Raw genomic sequence first — 21,176 nt, forward strand, 5'->3', positions numbered from 1 at the left:
GAACCAGCTGTGGGCTGGGTGGGTGTATCAGTCAGTGTTCCCTAAACACTTACATATGATATACATTATATGTTTACAAGTATTATGTATTCATATCAGTTTATATAACTATGTAATTTATATTAATTAGATATATGACATAATAATATATAACGGGTATTATGGGGGCTAAGTCCTAAGGTCTGCAGTCATCAAGAGACCCAGCAAGTTCCAGTCCAAATGCTGTCAGCTTGAGACCCAGGAAGAACTGGTGTTTCAGTTGGAGTGTGAAGGCAGGAAAAAGCTCATGTCCCAGTTCAAAGGCAGTCAGGCAGAAGGAGTTCTGTCTTAATGAGTTTTTGTGTTCTATTCAGGCCTTCAGCTGATTGGATGGGACCCACCCAAATTAGGGAGGGCTCTCTTCTGTACTTAATCTAGGATTACAATGTTCATCTCATCCAAAAACACTCACGGAGACCTGCCCAGAAGAATGTTTGCTCAAATCTCTGTGTAGCGCGTAGCCAGTCAAGCCGACGCCTGGAATTAACAGATCAATGGTGACTGAAGTTTCAGACTGGCCTCACACCAACCCTGATGAGATTCGGGGTGGAGAGAAGTTTGTCAAGTGCTGCTGAAGGATGAATGGGATTAGTAACTAGGCAGCGGGAGATGGAAACCAGAGCAGGGGGCTCAGGGGGTGGTGGTTGGCTGGCACTGGCTGCGCGGCAGCTGAGGGGGTCCCCCGGAGCACCCGCGGGGTCCTGGTGCACACAGGCCTTTCCGGAGGCGGCAGTCTTTGTCCTTAAGGTGAGTTGCCGCCCGGGCCTCCAGGGTGATCGCCGGCGCAGCGATGCAGAGCCGCTGCCTTTCCGGGCGCAGGGAAGGGGCCAGCGACTGCGGTGCAAGGAGGCTGCGAAGTGTCTGCAGGAGGAGGGTGAGGCCGGCTGGCTCCGGGCGGATGGGATTGGCAAAGGCCTGTAGGACCCGGGGGTGTCAGGGATTCTCCCGTTCGATTTCTGTCTGTTTGCGACCCCTGTGAGTCGCGAAAGAACAGGAGTGGTGGACGCTCACGGCTTTGGACCTGGGGGTCCTGCATGGCGGCCTCAGGCGTGGCCCCACAGCCAGGGCTGCGGCCCGACGCTTCCCTTCTAAAAAGCGGGGAGCTTTTCCTGGAGGAGTGATTTCCTGAAGAGTCATGGCCGGAAGCCCTGAACTTCCATGGTCACAACCAACCCCGAGGAAAAGGGAGTGTGGGAGCCGGCGTCCCACCTTGAAGCAGTGGACCTGGTCCTGTGGCCCACGGGTGTGCGGCTGTCCCCGCCTCCAAGAGCAGAACTAACTCGTGTAGCCATGCCTGAAGGATGTCAGGGCTATCAACAGAAAAGAAAGGCATCTCTATGGGGGACAAGGCATCTCTGTGGAGACATTATTCTTTGTCACTTGTTCAGCATTTTGCAATTTATTTATTGCCATCGTATTCTTATTCCATCAAGTAGGACAAATAACCCCAATTTTCTGACTTGTCTGGACTGGGATTTGTTTTCAGTTAAGATGGGGTGAGATCGCTTTTCTTCCTATGCATTTGTAGACTTCTGATCCCGGATCTCTGCTGCGGATGCTGGAAGCTATGGGGCGGTGGGGCCTGTCTTGGCTAGTGTGGGCTCCCCAGAATCAGCATGCTGGGGTGTCTCTCAAAGGGAATTGCAGGCGACTCCGCGACCAGGGCTGTGCACAGAACCGAGAGCAAGGCAATGGCAGGGGTCTGGGAGAAGAGAGATCCAACGGGCTTCCCCTGCCGTCACAGGTGTCCCCTGCGACTCAGAGTGGAGAACCACACTGTAGGACAATCACGGGAGCCAAAGTAAACCAGAGTCAAAGCAGGCAGAGATTCTGCACATTTCCTGGCTGGCGGATGCTCTGGGAAGGCAATCAGGACCAAGGCCTGGGCAGGTTGTCAAGCAACAGGTTTATGGTGACCTCCTATCTGGGCTGTCCTGGGAGAGTCCCAATTTCAAGTGTGTTATCCAGTTTGTTAGATATGAGTCTCTATTTTATTAATTCAGTTGCATTTGGCACCTGTTCTATGCCCGGTGCTTAGCTGGGGCCTATGCTACAGTCAGAACCAAGGTGTGGACTCTGTTCTCAGGTTGCTGACTGGTGAGGGAGGCTGAGGATTATAATACAGAGTGATGAACTGTTGTAGATTGGGTGCCAGGTCAACCACATCATAACCTCATCTCCACTTCAACACTGTTGTAGCCACTTTTCATTATTCTGACCTGATGCTATTTTAGGGTATAAAAGATTTTATCACATCCCCTGAGGAAAGGAAGACTCAGTGCTTTAGGAATAGCAGGCAATGTATACTAGATCTTGTCTATGCTAACCACAAAATTTCCCACTTTGGCAAACTTCTGCTGAGACATCCTGCCAATGTTCTTCATTATGTCTCTCAAAGTTTTAGTTCCATTTTCCCTGTCTTAAAACATAATCAAAAAGCAGCAACATGATTGGCAAATGTCTATATTATATCTAATTCCCAAAAGGTATTTTACGTAGACATGTTTATACCAGCCTGGGCAACACGGCGAAACCCCATCTCTGCTAAAAATACAAAAAATTAGGGGGTGTGGTGGTGCACACCTGTAGTCTCAGCTACTTTGGGGGCTGAGGTGGGAGAATCACCTGAACCCAGGAAGTTGAGGCTGTAGTGAGCAGTGATCTCACCACTGCAGTACAGCCTGGGTGACTGGAGTGAGAGCCTGTAAAAAAAATTTTAAAAAAAACCACACACACACAAACACAAAACACAAAACATAGACATATTTACAGATGGAGGGATATGGAGGGAGGGACACATCCGGGCACAGATTGTGAGGTTGGACACATACTTTTCTCTGTCTGTATGTGGCACAAGCTTCATCTTCCAGTTAGAGGATTACCTTACATTTGTTCCTTGTAGTGAATTTGCATTTAGCTCCCAACTGATATTGCAGAATAAAAGCAAATAATCATTTTATAATGACGCTCCCTAAGGTTAGAAAATATGTGCTGAGGAAGGCTCCCTTGTAAAACTTATGAGGGAGGGGTAGTGTCCTTGTCCTAATCCATCACCCACTGCCCTCTGGTGGCTGCAGGGGAAATGGCATGAACGTTGCCTAGCTCCAGGCATTCACACTTCGACATCTTCACAAACTTGCTGTTAGATCGAATCCAAATTCTGTAACAGTCAATGTTTTTGGAGTGTCCACTAGTGGGAGGCCTTGTTTTGTCATTTTACACCATGAAAAAATAGGCTCCTTCCCAAGTTAAATGTTTCAGTGAGTATTTGTTGAGCACGTGTTCTGCCCTGGATTCAGGGCAGGACGTAGAGTCAAGGGCTACTGACCTCAGGACCCGCAGGGTGTGGAGAGGGGATGCAGTGAGCAGAACTGGTCCAGGTCACAGCTAAGTATGTCTGGCTTCAATCAAATACCGTTTCAAACCAAAGCACATTTATGAAATCCTTCTGATTATACATAAAAAAGCACAGTTTAGAAAATTTAAAAACAATCACCCCACATATCCGTATACTTTTTATTTTATTATTTTTGGTTTGGTGAAAGGGTGTCACTCTGTTGCCCAGGCTAGAGTGCAGTGGTGCAATCTTGGCTCACTGCAAACTCCACCTCCTGGATTCAAGCGATTCTTCTGCCTCAGCCTCCCAAGTAGCTGGGACCACAGGTGTCCCCCACCATGCTCACTAATTTTTGTATTTTTAGTAGAGACGGGGTTTCAACATGTTGGTCAGGCTGGTCTCAAACTCCTGGCCTCAAGTGATCTGCCCGCTTTGGCCTCCAAAAGTCATATCTATATGCTCTTATCTGTTTAGATATAGAGTTTTCCTAAAACTGGGATCAACTTTTATTCCCAATTAATTTTGCCCTTAATATGAGCACTCATCTATGTCATTTAATGTTTTGGAAAATATGATTTTAATGTATGCATAGTTTTCCTTAATATATATTATACATAAATTACATGCTTCTATGGTTCCCACTGTCATCTTCTTCCGCAACCAAGTCTTGTTTATTTCTGAAAGTGAATCTCAATTGCTGTCATCTTGAGACAGGTCTCCAACTGATATATATTAATAATTTGTGATTTATAGTGTCTCAAAATGGATTCACTCATATTAGGTGGCATTAAGCCCACAGCAAAATTAGTTTTCTTTAAAATGATAAGCATATGTGAGCATTGAAGTTACAGTAAGCTTATTTTTCTTTAAAGTGATAAATATATGTGTGTTAGACTAAGGTGATGAGATAACACCTGCTGTGGCTGGGTGCCAGGTGAGACCCTGTGGCTGAAATCATGATGGTGAGCCCCCTGTGGAGAATCATAAAGGTGGCAAGGGACTGGCAATGTCTGAGGCACTCTTGGAATCTCAGCCCCTGAGGATTCTGAAAGTCTCCTCCACACTTGGGCAGCTGCAGCCAAGAATGATTGACTGGAGAGCAGCAGATTTACCCCCAACCAATGGGCACCCCAGAGGGACTTCCAAACTCACTGGAGTTCATCCATCAATGGGCTGGCCTTCTGAGCATCCACTGTGGTTTGTTATCCCCTAATTATTGCCTTTAATAATTTATTGTGAAGCTTGCTTGATTGTGTGTGAACTCATGTGTCTTTGTTAAAAACTAAGATGCACTGCCAGGTGCAATGGCTCACATCTGCAATCCCAGCACTTTGGGAACCCAAGCACTTTGGGAGGATTGCTTGAGCCCAGGAGTTTAATACCAGCCTGGGCAACACAGTGAGACATCACCTCTACAAAAAGTAAATATAATTTAAAAAAGAAATTAAGACACAAACACATTCATTAGAGTAGGTCAACACAGGGTCAGGATCATCAATCCCCATGACTTCCACCTCCACATCTTGTCTCCCTGGCAGCCCTTCAGGCACAATAGCATGCATGGAGCTGAGCTGTCCTCTCCTGTGATAACAATGCCTTATTCTGGAAAACCTCCTGAAGGACCCACCTGAGGCTGTATTACAGCTAAACCTTTTCATAGGGAGAATGAGTACACTCTAAAATAATGATAAAAAGTATAGTATAGTAAATACATAAACCAGCAAAATAGTAGTGGATGACCATTATCAACCATTGTGTACTGTGTATAATTCTATGGGCTATTCTTTTATATGACTTGCAGCACAGTAGGTTTATTTACACCAACATCACCACAAACACATAAGTCATACCTTGGGTTATGAAATTACTATGGCAATGGCGTCACTAAAGAATGGGAATTTTTCAACTCCATTATAATATTATGAAACCACCATCACATATGTGGTCTATCATTGACCAAAATGTCCTTATACAGCTCATGACTGTAAAGGTGGGAAAAAAAGAACAAGTGCTATATAGTAATAAATCAGACTGCTGCAAGGGAGAGACGGAGACCTCTTCATGGGGGATCTGAAAGGGCATCAGTGAGGTAACATTTGCCCTGGAAGCAGAATGAAGAGTGGAAATCAGCCCTCCAAAAGTCTGGGAATGGCATGCTGGGGGAAGGTTCAACTGCACAGAGATCCAAGGCAGAAGTGAGTTTGGCCAGGGAGAAGGTGAGAAAGGCAGCCAATGTGATTGCAGGGAATTTGGGGGAAGAGGAGGGAAGGCAGGCAGAAGGGCAGGGGCAGATTCTGAAGCAGGTAGACTATATTAGGGATCTATTACTATATGAAAACATTATTCCAAACACAGGGGCTTACAGCAACAAACATTCATCATCTCACAGTTTCTGTAGCTCAGGAACCCAGCAGGGCTCAGTTGGGTGCTTCTGCAAAAAGGAGTCCCACAAGGCTGGGGCTGCTATCTCAGCAGAGGCTCACCTGGGGCAGGATCCACTTCCAAGCTCATGGGGTGCTCATTGGGAGAATTCAGTTTGCACAGAGGCCCTGAGTGCCCCTCCATCTGTTGCCCTTTTTAGGCCCTAAGACACATGAGAGAGACATAAAAAACAGATAAATATGGAGAGAAGAGGAGAAAGAGTTCAACATTAACTACAGTCATTTCATAACTAAATCCTGGAAGAGACATCCGTGGCTTTTGCCATATTCTACTGTTAGAAGTGAGTCATTAAGTCCAGTCTACACCCATGGGGAAAGAGTTATACATGATTCATGAACTAGGAGGTGGGAGTCTTGGCAGCCACTAAGGAGGCTGAGATGAAGCATATGGATCTGAATCTAAAAGTAACGGGAAGCCACTGCAAGTTTTTTATGGAGCATGACAGGAGAATGTGCAGACAGGAAAATGAGGCCAAGAGAGGAAGTGACATTTCCAAGATTACACAGCAGGAACCCAGGCACGCTTTCAGTTCCTGGAAAGCATTCCATGCTATGTCCCACCCCTTCCTCTATTTTATTTCTAATTTTGTGCATTTGCTACACATGATGCCAGCCCACAGGTGTTTCTTTTTTTAAATTTTTTATTTCTATAGGTTTTCAGGGAACAGGTGGTGTTTTGTTATATGAGTAAGTTCTTTAGTGGTGATTTGTGAGATTTTGATGCATCTATCACCAGAGCAGTATACACTGAACCTGATTTTTAGTCTTTTATCCCTCACCCCCTTCCCACCCTTTCCCCATGAGTCCCCAAAGTCTATTATGTCATTCTTATGCACTTACATCATTATAGTTTAGCTCCCACTTATGAGTGAGAACATACGATGTTTGGTTTTCCATTCCTGAGTTGCTTCACTTAGAATAATAGTCTCCAATCCCATCCAGGTTGCTGCAAATTCCATGAGTTCATTCTTTTTTATGGCTGAGTATTATTCCATCATATGGAATATATAGTTTCTTCATCTACTCATTGATGGATGGGTGTTTGGGTTGGTTCCACATTTTTGCAGTTGGGAGTTGTGCTGCTATAAACATGCATGTGCAAGTATCTTTTTGTATAATGACTTCATTTCTTCTGGCACATACCAAGTAGTGCAGCCCACAGGCTTCATAACATCATCTCACACATACCTGAGGACAGCCCCAGGAAGCAGGTGCTAGAATGATCCTCATTGTGCAGGGGCAAACCTGGGGAGACCCTGAGAGGCACAGTGGGTTATCCAGGGTCACATAAGTGGTAAGGAGAAGCTGGGTCTAAACCCAGGTCTGTCCCTCAAAGCTGGGACCCTGGCTATACCCAGGCCTTCCACAGCAGCTGTAGAGAGGTGATCTTCTTGTAATTGTGCACAGATATGGCAATGTCCCAGGGTAGGAGACGAGAAGTCAGCCAAGAGGAGCACTTGGGGTCTTATCAAAGGAGGTAAACTCAGGTAAACTCAGGAAATGACCTCACTTCCTTGGCAATAGGTCCCAATAGAACTTGGAATCCTTGTAATGAGGCACCCATAATTTAGAAACAGCTCCCGCCCCAGCTCACTTGGCCAGAGATGCTCAAGAAAACATCCTGCTGTAGCCTGACTTATCCAGGCTGTAGCCTCAGGAAACCCTGGCATGAGAGCCTTTTCTGATGCTACAGATGTGGGTTCAGCCCTCACCACAAGCCATTTTCCAGGAGACCCCCAAAGGAAACACAGGCAGCCAGGGCAGGCCAGTCCAGGATAGGCCATCACTGTGAGCATGCCTGGGCAGCCCACACCCCTCTGCCTGAGGGCAGGGGAAAGGGGATGTAAGGGGAGGTCTGCCCTTGGCAGGAACAGGTGGGTGGGAGGTGTCATCCTTGAGGTCATGTCATGCTAACACCCAGGATCCTGGCTGGCAGGCTGGGAAGGTGACTGCCGGGCTACTCTCATCTTCTCTAAAGTGAATCCCTGACCCTCAGGTGGCCATTTCCTTCCTTCTTGGGTAGAAGTCCTTGTCATAAACAGCCCGGACAATGGCAGGCAGGGCTCTGTGCTTCCTACTCTGCTGCAGGAACTGTCGCTACAGAGCTCCATGCAGGAGAACAGCAGGAGCTGCTCAGTGGGGTCCTCTACTATATCTCCCTCCACGAGGGCAGAGGCCCCTCACTGCCAACAAGGACCATGAGGGCTGCTGCTGAGTGTGGGTGCAGAGAGGACTCCACACTCTGGGACTGAGAGCCAGAGAGGGCCCTGGGGCCCAGATGCCTCCCTAACCTCCTCTGTCCCAGGGCTTTGCTGCTGGAGGGGGCTGCGCTTCTGCTCCCACAGGCATCTGGGCCCCATGTCCTCCCTATTACAAGACAAACTTGGGACTGTAATGTGCCCCCACAAACTGAGAAAGTGCTGTTAGCCCAAAGACTGACTCAGACAAGCTCAGCTTGAGCAGCAGATGAGTTCATTGGGACTTACATGCAGGGCATCCCTGGATGGCAGCAGGACAGCTCTAGAGACCTGTGCTGCCTCTCACCTCTAAACTGCTTTTAGGCTGATGTTCTGGCTCTGCCTACTGTGTTTGAGCAGTAAGTTTGTTTGCTTTGGTGTGCTCTCAGATACTCTCTGGGATGTTCGGGTTCTCAGGAACACCTGCTTCTTGGCTAGGCACTGTGGCCTTGGCTCACCGACCAGCATACAAGTTTTGAGCAATGGACATAATGCCCTTAAGTAACCCAGGGAGGAACTCATCACACGACACTCCTCAATGCCACCTCACTGCCCAGCCATGTCCTTGGCCAGGTGCAAAGTCTCTGTTCCACATGTTCATTGGAATATCAGAAAATACACTATTTTATACTATTTCACTTCAGGCCATAATTATTTTTGTATTTCACCGTGTTTTGACTTCTGTCCCAGGTATCCTGGTAACAGGTGGCCTGCCTGTGGTTCCACACCATCTCCTAGACTCACACATTAGCATGAGTAGTAGCAGCGTTTACCCCAAAAAGGACAGGGAATTATGCTATTGGGCACATTTCCCCACCATGCTGTCTTGAGGAAGACGTGCCCATAGCCAAGCAGGTTGGGACCTGGGGCCCCTGCTATACAGCTGGAAGGGAAGCCGATCACCACAGCAATTCAGCCTTCCTCTGCTGTGGGACCTCCGTGGGGTCTCTTCTGTGGCCATTTTCCCAGCACCACAGTGAGCATCCTCCTGTGCAATGCACTGCCCCCTCTCACTCGGGTAAGCCTCTGTCTTCTCATCTCTAGAACAGGATGTTTTGTCAGGACTCACTGGGATAATCTTCTTAATACAGAATCATTATTCTGCTAACAAACTGATCTGAAAGTAATAATATTTTAAATTATTTCCTTCTGAAATTCTACTTTTTTTTTTTTTTGAGACAGGTTGTGGCTCTGTAGCCCAAGCTGGAATGCAGTGGCATAATCACAGCTCACTGCAGCCTCAGACTCCTGGGCTCAAGGGATCCTCTCACCTCAGCTGCTTGTGTAGCTAGGACTATAGGTACACACCACCACACTCGGCTGATGTTTTTATTTTTTTGTAGAAACAGAGTCTCACTACATTGTCCAGGATGATCATAAGCTCCTGGCCTCAAATGAACTTCCCACCTTGGCTTCCTGAAGCAGTGGGATTATAGGTGACAGCCACCATGCTAGCCTAGAATAGGCAAATTGCTGGAAAAATTTATTGAGACAGAAAGTAGATTCATAGTACCCTAAGGTCAGGGGTTGAAATGAAAATGGATGGTGACTGCTAATGGGTATGGGGTTCCTTTTTGCATTGGTGAAAATGGTCTAAAGTTGATCGTGGTGATAGTTGCACAATTTTGTGAATATGCTAAAACTATTAAATTGTACACTTTAAATGAGTGAACTGTATTTAAATTATATCTCAATAAAACTATTTTTAAAAAGATGTCTGACTAGTGCAGCAGGGTACGGGAGAGAGAGGCAGGTAGACGGGTGCAGGGGCATTGTGGCTTCCACTCCAGGCTGAAATCTCTCAGAGGAGTTAGGGCTGAGGGGAAAGCCAAAGGCAGAGGGGCTGTTCCCCTGTTCACTGTTTTGAACTTTGGTCGGATGGGGCTGCAATCACCAAGCAAGATGTGCTATGGCAGGGCCGAGGGAGTCTCGTTAGCATACTGGGGCCCTGAAGGCCACGGGGGAGGTCCATGATCACCAGCTCTGCTGCAAGCTGACACCTGCTTCCAGGAGCCACCACGGTAAATGGGTGTGAACCTGCTGCAAAGGCCATAGCACAAACAGCCCTCCAGGAAACAGACATGGCCATGGAAGAGACTTGGGGTTGGGGTGGTGGGGAAAGGGCCCACAGCCCCACCAGGCACTGACCCAGAGAAGAGAGTAAATACAACCTCACCAGGCACACCTTAGCAGAATCCACAGGCACCAGGAAACATAGCCAGCTGGTGGCTCTAGAGCAGAAATTAGTGAAGACTCAAAGAACTCATGCAGACCCAAAACCCCTTTCTTACACTACATATGCCCATTGCCTGGGCCACCACCATGGATACCCGAAAGGCTGAATATTTACCCCAAGAGACAGAGCTTGTTGCTAAGAGACTCTTTGAACTGTAAGAGAATGAGACAATATTAAATGGAAAATTGAAGGGGTTTCACTCCAACTCCCCCTGGTATCCCAGCATGGTGGAGGCTGGTGAGAGAGCCAATTAGTTATAAAAAATGGATGCTACCTTTTCTTTGCCTGAGTAAAATTGTATATGACTTTTAATTCCATTACATACTCTTTGACCGAGAGAGAACAGAGATCATTCCGAATCCTGGCAGGCAGTTACTCTCACTGGACAATATCCCACTCTGGAACTCTTGTGGCTGTTCCTGCTAATTTTGCAAACCTGAAAGTCAGACTTTTATTCCTGTCACCCATGCTGTGTTAGGAGGCTCTGTGGAGAGTCATATATATCTTAAGTTTTCCTGGGTAAGTTTTCTGGAGTATTCATTTATGTGTGAAACAGACTTGGTCCCAAACCATTTGAACTCGGGAGAATGAACTGTCATTGGTTCAGGGAGATAAAACATATTTCCCTGGGAGTTGATGATTTCAAAAGGGTATTTTTTTATTCTGAGCTAGATAGATATTAATCATCAAATAGGTATATAGCATGTGTCTTCATTTCTGGCCATCAAATCCAGATGTAGGCTCTGACTACTGGTTCCAGGTTTCTGGCCAGTCTCACTGAGTTAATATTTGGATGGAGCTTTAAAGTTTTCATAGTACCTTCTTGTGCATTTATCACATCAGGCAGTGGTACTGGTAGTGAATGATTTGTGCCTTTGTCTGCTGATCCAAACACCTTGCCTATGGGGTTTTGCCTCTTTCTAAGAATTTCTTCAGGAGGCTAATTCAGTTACTCAAAGCATGAAAGAACTTAAAACAGAAATAGCATTTGACCCAGAAATCCCATTACTGGGTATACACAAAGAAAAATACATTGTTCTACCAAAAAGACATTTGTACCTTTATGTTCAACACAGCACTATTCACAATAGCAAGGACATGGAATCACCTAGGTGCCTATCAACTGTGGATTAAAGAAAGAAAATGTGGTATATATACACCATGGAATACTACACAGCCATAAAACAACAAAATCATGTCCTTTGCATCAACACTGATGGAGCTGGAGGCCATTATTCTAAGCAAATTAATGAAAGTACAGAAAAGCAAATACTGAATGTTCTTACTTATAAGTGGGAGCTAAACATTGAATACACATAGACACAAAGATGGAAACAACAGACACTGGGGCCTACCAGGTATGCAAGAGAGAGAGGGAAATGTGTGCTGAAAAACTACCTACTGGGTACTATGCTTACTACCTGGGTGATGGGAGGATTTATACCTTAAACTTCTGCATCATGCAATATGTCCATCTAACCAATTTGCACATTTACCCTTCAATCTGTATTAAAAGTTGAACTTTTCTAAAAATTAAGCAAACAAACAAAAATAAAAATACATTGAACTAATTAAAAATGAAAATACAACTTAACATTTGTGGGAAACTTCTTAAGCATTGCTGAAAGAGGAAGTTATAGCACTACATGTATATATCAGAAAAGGGAGTGGCCTCAAATCAATAATCTAAGCTCCCAACTCAACGAACTGCAAAAAAAGAGCAAAATACATCTAAAACCAGAAGGAAAAAGAAATCATAAAGATAACAACTTCAATCAATGAAATTGAAAACAACAAAATACTATAAAGAAAATTGATGAAACCAAAAGTTGGTTCTTTGTAAAGATCAATAATGTTGTCAAACCTCTTGCGGTGATTACAAAGAAAAAAGAAGAAACAAATTATTAATATCAAAAGTATTGGGGAACCTGCCCCGATAGTCACGTAGGTTCTTTTCTATTTTCCCTAAGCATCGGCCGATTTGAGAAATAAAGGGACAGAGTACAAAAGAGAGAAATTTTAAAGCTGAGTGTCCAGGGGAGACATCACATGTCGGTAGGTTCCATGATGCCCCACAAGCCACAAAACCAGCAAGTTTTTATTAGGGATTTTCAAAAGGGGAGGGAGTGTGCGAATAGGTGTGGGTCACAGAGATCACGTACTTCACAAGGTAATAGAATATCACAAGGTAAATGGAGGCAGGGCGAGATCACAGGACCACAGGACTGGGGTGAAATTAAAATTGCTAATGAAGTTTCAAGCACCATTGTCATTGATAACATCTTATCAGGAGATGGGGTTTTGAGAGCAACCGGTCTGACCAAAATTTATTAGGCAGGAATTTCCTCTTCCTAATAATCCTGGGAGTGCTATGGGAGACTGGGGTTTATTTCACCCCTACAGTTTCAACCATAGAAGACGGCCACACCCAAGGGGGCCAGTTCAGAGACCCACCCCCAGGCACATATTCTCTTTCCCAGGGATGTTCCTTGCTGAGAAAAAGAATTCAGTGATATTTCTCCCATTTGCTTTTGAAAGAAGAGAAATATGGCTCTGTTCTGCCCGGCTCACCAGCAGTCAGAGTTTAAGGTTATCTCTCTTGTTCTCTAAACATTGCTGTTATCCTGTTCTTTTTTCAAGGTGCCCAGATTTCATATTGTTTAAACACACATGCTGTACAATTTGTGCAGTTAATGCAATTATCACAGGATCCTGAGGCGACATACATCCTCCTCAGCTGACAGGATTAAGAGATTAAAGTAAAGACAGGCACAGGAAATCACAAGGGCATTGATTGGGGAAGTGATAAGTGTCCATGAAATCTTCACAATTTATGTTTAGAGACTGCAGTAAAGACAGGCATAAGAAATTATAAAAGTATTAATTTGGGGAACTAATAAATGTCAATGAAATCTTCACAATCCATGTTCTTCTGCCATGGCTTCAGTCAGTCCCTCCATTTGGGGTCCCTGACTTCCCACAACACAAAAGGAAACAGGTTATCTCTAGAGGCCCTTCAGACATTTACAGGACAATAAGAGGCAAATAGGGTCCTTTCTAATTTAGCCCACATAGCCAGTTTATCAAAATATTTATGATGTCATAAAAAAGGTTAGAATGTTATAATTTTTTTTTTACCATCCATTTCCCAACTGTTAAAAAATGTCACACATTTTTATTATGGTAACACCTGACTTTGGCAGTTTATATTAGTTAGAGTAGCTATGCCTCCATAACAAAACTAACAATAATTTAGTGAGTCGAGCAATTAAAAGTCCCCCCCCACCAACACCTCCGCTGTCATGTACCAATCAGGCTGGTTCAAGTAAACAGGAAGTTGGCCTCAGATGGTTATTGAGGTACCCAGGCCTGGCAACTCTGCAATCCTTAGCACATGACTTTTGAGGTCACTTCCAAGATCACTCTGCTCATTTCCCTCCTGGCTAAGAGAAACAGGGAATTGAATATGGAGAAAGCATGCTGCTATCTGGAAGACCCACCCTCAAGTGGTACATACCAGTGCCATTCACATTCTGCTGCCTAAATTACTCACTTTGCCTCACCCAACTTTCACGAAGCATGGTGAATGTAGTCTATATCTGTGCTCAGTAAGAACAGCAGCATACATTTTGGTGAACAACTACAGTCTCTGACAGAATTGCTATTATCAAATGAGTTAGGAGAGGGTACATAAATTCAGTAAAGGAGAGAATGGAAATAGATTTGAAAGAAACTTTTCTCTGTTTTCATTGCATGTAGCTCTGGGTGGCTGACATAGTATAAAGGTCTAAGTAAGAGCCAACCACAATATAGAGAATTTAATATTGAGATGTTCTGAATACAAAGAAATATTACCAGTATTGTCCTCTAGGAATTACTTCATTGTCAATTTACAGAGGAAGAAGTATGTGTTGCCGAATCACACTGATATCCAATAATGCAAATTTACATATAGCAAGTATCAAATACATATTGCTATATGAATCAGCTCAATAAACAATTATTGATTAATAAAATAGAGTTCTATTCCTTTCTAGGGTTATTTTCTAGAATATCTTATCACTTGGAAAAGTACTATTTGGTTATAAAGTTGGATTTTTATGTGTCAAGAGATAGATTAATATTTGATATGGTTTGGATGTTCACCCCCTCCAAATCTCATGTCAAAATGTGATCCCCAGTGTTGGAGATGGACACTCACAGGTGGCGTTTGTGTCATGGGGGTGGATCTTTCATGAATGGTTTGGTGCAATCCCTGAGATAATGAGTGAGTTCCTGCTCTATTAGTCACGTGAGAGCTGATTGTTAAAAAGAGCCTGGCACCTCCTCCTTTCCCTCTTTTTCCCTCTCTCACCATATAACACACCTGCTTGCCCTTCACCTTCTGCTACAGTTATGTGTCCTCAGGTCTCACCAGAAGCAGAGGGTGGCACCATGCTTGCTCAGCATGCAGAATTGTGAGTCAAATAATCCTCTTTTCTTTATAAATTACCCAGCCTTAGGTATTCCTTTACAGAAACACAAAATGAACTAACACAGTATGCATTACCAAAAGCAGATTTTACTTAATAAAGTTAAGGAATGATTTACATTTCATATTGAATATTATATTTTAAAACAGATCCATTAGAGCAAAATTTTGAAAAATGTTAAGATTTAGAAGAGTAATGAAATCTCTAATCCTTGACTGTTTTATTATTAATTGTTTTTCTAATCATAGTATCTTAACCAGCTATCTTTGGTATAGATGCTAAAGTTAATATTTAAATTTTATATGGTTTTAAAACTATTAATAAAAATATGAAAGCAAATAATTTTGTCTACAGTTATTCTTTTTGTGTTTGTGTGTGTATACGTATTCTAGGTATGTTTATGTATTGTTAAAGTTTGCATGGGTCTATAATAGCAATCTTAATCTCAATACAAATGCAAGAGAGAATTAAGGCCAATAGTTAGAAATATTTTGCACAAGCAAAAACAAAAAAATGCACGCATGTAATAGTAAACTATTAAGAAGGAAAAAGTGGGATTGTTGCCTTGATGAACTTTACATGGATGTAATAGGGGAAGTCATTGAGTAGTGTAACTCTTCATGCTGTGAGAGGCATTGTCTATTTGTCTGCAGCATTGGAAGTGCAGGCAGAATGCGCTGGGGCTGACATATTTGAATTTGATGGGGCTCGTCTACAACCAAAACCAGAATATATCCTTATACTAGGACACAACATTGTTTCTAAGAACTTTAGTTTCTTTTTATTTAATAACTCAAAATTGAGCCAAATTTTTTAGGAAGCTTGCATAGGTTTACCGTCTTAAAACAAATTTTTATTTAAAGCTATTTTGGGAACATAACAGGTATATCCATATGTATTTTGGGATCCATGTGATGTTTTTATACAAGTATACAATGTGTAATGATCAAATCAGAGTAATTGGGGCTTCTGTCACCTCAAATATTTATCATTGTTTTGTGTTAGAAACATTCCAATTCTACTCTTTTCATTATTCTAAAACAGGCATTTCATTCAGAATGGCCACTTAAGTGAAAACAAAAAAATATTGCTGTTACATAACAGCATATAGGCGATTTTCTTGATAGAATTACTTTGAAAATCAGGAAGGCATTTACCGTCTTATCAAAGCATGTGCGGGTACTTCTCTGGGCCAATCTGGAGTGTATCCGATGATTGTCTCTAAGGCATCTCCTGTATTTAAAGGGATTTCACTTGCACTGTAGTACATTTAGATAATAACATGGGACAGAGTCAGGACTGAGTAAGCTGTTGGCCAAAAGAGTGTAAACAAAATGAAAATTTCAAGTAGAGTCTTGTGAATTGTTTATTAATGCCATATTTATTCCAGGAGAATACTGGCACTGAAAGTAAGTTGCTTTTCTAATTGAGATTCTTATACTTTATTTTTTCCTCTTAAAAAAAGAATTATTTTAGTTTCTAAGAAGTTTTGCTTTCCTCGTAAAGATAAGATCTTGTTATACAGTTTCAATTATCTTATTTTTGTTTTTATGTAGTTGATTTCTCTATTAGTTTAAAACTATTTGAAACAGATAAAAAGTTAATTTTATATAAACAAGACATTCCTCCAAAATGGGAGAAGAAAATAGTCTAACTTTTCTGCTTGTCATGATATTTTAAACTCATCTAATTCAGGGACTGTGTCCTTCATAAGTTTCTAGGGTGACTTGTGCAACATTACACAGAGTAAGATCCTTAAACATTTTATAGAAATATTGGCCGGGCGAGGTGGCTCACGCCTGTAATCCCAGCACTTTGGGAGGCCGAGGCAGGCGGATCACGAAGTCAGGAGATCGAGACCATCCTGGCTAACATGGTGAAACCCCGCCTCTACTAAAAATACAAAAAATTAGCCAGGCATGGCGGCGGGCGCCTGTAGTCCCAGCTACTCGGGAGGCTGAGGCAGGAGAATGGCGTGAACCCGGGAGGTGGAGCTTGCAGTGAGCCGAGATTGTGCCACTGCACTCCAGCCTGGGTGAAGGCAGAGCAAGACTCCGTCTCAAAAAATAAAAAATAAAAAAAGAAATATTTCTTAGCTAACATTTGATAGAGATTTCTTTTTCATTTGCACAAAATACAGAATTAGAAACCTCACCTAGAGTTGCTGTTTAATGTCCACGTTTTCCAAGACAATAGGTAAACAAAGAAGTTCCCTTTCTAGCTTAGTGAAAACTATGATGATATTAAATTTTAAGTTTCTGAAGCATAAAGACCATACTTTGATCATAGTCACATTCCCAAGAAAATCTAACATTGTTTTCTAATGAAAGTAGGTGTTTAATAAATATTTTTTTCTCTTAACACAAACAGATACAACATGAAGGACAAGTGGCCAAGTTTATTTTATTTTATGTTTCTACATGTAACCTAATTTTATTCATGCTTGCCTTGGGATGGGGAATAGATCATTCAGTAAAAACATACAGTAAAAACAAAATGTCTTATCACGTACAATTTAAACTACAACAATGATGTACCTTAATTACTTCCATACACACAAGCCTAACATTCTTTTTTTTAATAAACGCTATTAAGACTTCATAATAAAGTAATTCCTAATTAATTTTTCTTTGTAGATAGATCAAGCACCTCCAAAATATAAATTCCTATACACAGTGAACACGTTACCTAAAATGAACACCTAAGTAAATTAAGTACGTGGACAGCTTTAGGATAAGCTGACATTATATATTCAGCTAGGTAGGCAACAAACCATAGAGCCAAATGGAAAAAGTGTATTTGCAAATAAATTTTTAAAACTAAGTTAATTTTTATAATTAAATACAGAAAATATACTGATTTGCTAAAATAAATAAGATGTGATGTATTAACACTTCACAGGAATGCAGAACTTTTATAAACAACAAATGAGCCTTATTAAGAATAGTTTACTACAATAAACGCTGGCTAAATAGAATTGCATACTGTGAAGCACTGTGGGTGGTATATGTGTTGCCACATACTCTTGTTACCTTGAGGTAGATAACACATGTGTGCCAAACTCGGCATTCATTTTCTGTTGCTGCTAGTATCATGTGTTTTAAGAAATGTGTATAATATGAAAAACTTGAAAATACTCATGAATGAAAAATGTCTTAGGAAAAAATAGATATTTTCCTGCAATTATGCAGAGTCTCACTGTGTAAATTTCAAGGCAAGATTTGTTTCCTGTAAAACAGATCACTGTTCTATGAAAGAATGTTCTTTACTTGTCTTAGTGCATTCCTTTTGTCTCCTTCTACATTGCATTATTTTGCTCTATTCTTTATTTTTGTGTGCAAGTGGCATGCCAGTTAAAATGAAAACTATCTCACCTATAGAAAAAGAGAGTCTGGATTTTAAAACCAAGAACTAATAAAAGCCTTACTAAATGACACCACCGGATTCAAGTAAAAAATGACTTAAACACTAGTAATAAAAAAAAGACAAACCCATTTCATGAAGAATTCAAAGATAAATGTCTGCTGAATGTTTTAGCTCAGATGTTTCAGAATGCTGCTGTATGTTTGATGAGGAATTTGAGGGGAAGATTTCCTAGCAGAAGGTGTTCCTGTGGCCTGTATTGACTTAAGTGGTGACCCAAATGTACTGTGAAACTGCGGGATGCCTAGGGACTCGAGCTGCTTGTTAGAGAGGAACTCCCCACTGTTGTTCAGAAATCCTTCCTCATTTCCTCTCTCTCCAAGCTTCCCATCCTCTACTGGCTCAGTTTCTAGCATTTCAGGATCTTCTTTCCTGCTAAAGAACCTGTTCAAGTAACTGGTGTAAGTGTTTTCCTTCTCAACTTGTTCATCTTTCCTTCCCTCACAAAACTGATTTATGAGAAAACAGTCCTCCCCACCACTCACAAACTGGCTGTCCCAAGAAGATTGGTACAAGGCTTCTAATTGAGCCAGATTTGCTATTCCTTTTTCCTGTTTTTCTTGGCTTACTGACTTTGGTATCAAACTTTTCAATTCTAGTTGGGACACTGAGCTATTCAAGTCATTTATCAACAACATCAGTAAGCTCATGTTGGAAACTAAGTTGAACAGTTCCTGCAATAAAAGAATCAAAGTCAAACCCCTGATTCTTTTCTCTTTCTTTTCCAGCCAGTTGCTATGATGCTTCCTCTAGTGCTATCTAGGCTTTAACCAATCCATACCTTTCACATTTTGATGTGCCTTTCTTATCAGATTTTTCTTTGCTTTGTTCTTTCCAATTGGAAAGATCTATAATAAGCCTGGGTTCATAGTAATGGTTAACTTCACTCTCTCTCCAAACTAAGTTATCTAAATATGATGATGACGTCGTTTTGTAGTTACAAGTATGGCTACACTCCAGATCACAATATTTGTTTTCATGATGATCCTTGGTACTGCCAAGGCTCAGTAGAATAATTGGTATCAAAAGTAAGGTCCTCCAGATACTTTTCCCGATCTCCATCCAAATATTTTTGGGGATCAATTCGTACTTCTTTTTCATCAGTGACATCAGACAGAGCTCTTGGATCAAGCTGAACTTCATCAATATCAAAGTTGTTATGTATAGGCCAATCATACTCTGAAAACTGACAATCATGGTACCTTTCCCAGTTATAAATGTAACTGTGAGTTTTATCCATAAGCAAAATATTATCAACTTCATCTTCAATATGAAAAGGATGGCTTGAAATTGGCTCATCCATTGGAAAAGAGTATATGCTCATGTAAGAATGGGAGAGAGCTTCTTCTGCTGTTAACCAGTCCATGGAGCTAAATGTAAAAATTTGTTCCAGGAAATCCAGTGCTTCTCAACTAATTCCTGGAAACACCTGAGTTAAAGGTTTGTGTGGCTCAGTCATGTCATTTCTAATGTAAACTGGAATTACACTGAGAAGCTCCTGATGATCTTCAATGTGCAACAGGAATCGATCATAAAATCAGCTGCATCTGTTCAAGTTCATGTGCACCTGCAAAACGGATTTTACCAGTCAGCATTTCAGCAAAGATGCAGCCTGCAGCCCACATGTCAATGGCTTTAGTATAATCATTAGGAGAAAGTAAAAGACGTGGAGATCTGTACCATTTAGTAACCAATCCTTCAGAAAGATGACCCTTACGGGAATAATGAGTATTCATGATCCATGCAAGACCAAAGTCACATATCTTCAGCACCAAGTCTTCAGTGTTAATGAAAAGATTCGCTGGTTTGAGATCTCTGTGCAGTACATTTGCAGAGTGAATATACTTGAGCCCCTGTAGCAGCTGATACATGAAAAGCCTGGCATGCTCTTCCAGTAAAGTGCCCTGCTCCAGCACATTAGCTAAGTCTGTCTCCACATACTCCTGAGCAATGTAAACCCTGTTCGGCTCTGTAAGAGAGCCCACATTGTCTGTTTCCCCTGGGACCAAGAATTTCAAACACTTTCACAGTGTTATCATGGTCAAGTCTTCTAATAATTTTGATTTTACGTACAGCATGTTTGACACTCTGGGGTTTGGTAAGGACCATTTTCTTGATGGCCACTCTTTTGTCACAGTCATTGTCTACAGCAGAAAAAAACCAAGCCATTGCCTCCACAACCCAATGGTTTTAAGACCATATACCTAGAACCCACATCAAAAACATGAATGTTCATGAGACTTTCAAATTTCTCTGCCATTTTGAAACCCTTACTCTTGCCTTTTCCTTTAGAATTGTTGAACTTGTGTAAACAAGGAAGAAAATTGGCATCAGAAGGAAAGATCTTTCAAAAAGGGAGAAGAAAAATAATTATGGTTCCACAGCAAGATGGTTTATTGATGTTCACTGCATATGTCAAACAGGCCTGTTGAGTTACCCTTAGACTTAAAGCTCATAAAGCTCTACTCATATCGAGAATTAAAAAGATTGCAGTACTCATAGTTCAAGAAAGGGGCAGCAACTCTGCAGACATTTAAAGAAAACACTCAAGAAACTCAAACGGAATGAAATGACATATTATGCACTCAGATTACTGTACTAAATGATATAACATTTAACAAACGTGAATAAATATGCACAAAACAGTCTTCTATGCACATTCTCATCACAGTACAGATACATTCAGTGTTGGACTAGTCCTGAGCAGCATTGTTCTAAGGTGCTGGCAAGCACTATTTCTGTTTTGCTTCTTTTCTTCCTTTGTTGCTATATATTTCAACAGGAAGCCCTGGCAGCTGTTGGTTAACAGAAGATGTCTTCTGTTAGTGATCAGGTGGCTCTAGCTCACCACAATCACAATCAAAGCTACCGTCCATCTTACTCTGATACAACGAGACTTTTCCAACTCCTCAAGAGAGTGTGGGGCCCACGGACAGCCCCCAGTGTCGGCTTAGGTCTCCAGCTGTCCTGGCAGCAGCAGCATCTCTGAGG

The 21,176-nt window shown here is 42.1% G+C and overlaps 1 pseudogene; it reads right to left on the bottom strand.

Annotated features, from left to right (window-relative positions):
• Positions 1 to 18,104: 18,104 nt before the first annotated feature.
• LOC100452855 (mitogen-activated protein kinase 6-like) lies at positions 18,105 to 20,476 on the bottom strand (annotated as a pseudogene).
• Between the last annotated feature and the right edge of the window lie 700 nt (positions 20,477 to 21,176).

Source organism: Pongo abelii, chromosome 7 (assembly GCF_028885655.2).
Source record: "Pongo abelii isolate AG06213 chromosome 7, NHGRI_mPonAbe1-v2.0_pri, whole genome shotgun sequence".
Taxonomy (NCBI): domain Eukaryota; kingdom Metazoa; phylum Chordata; class Mammalia; order Primates; family Hominidae; genus Pongo; species Pongo abelii.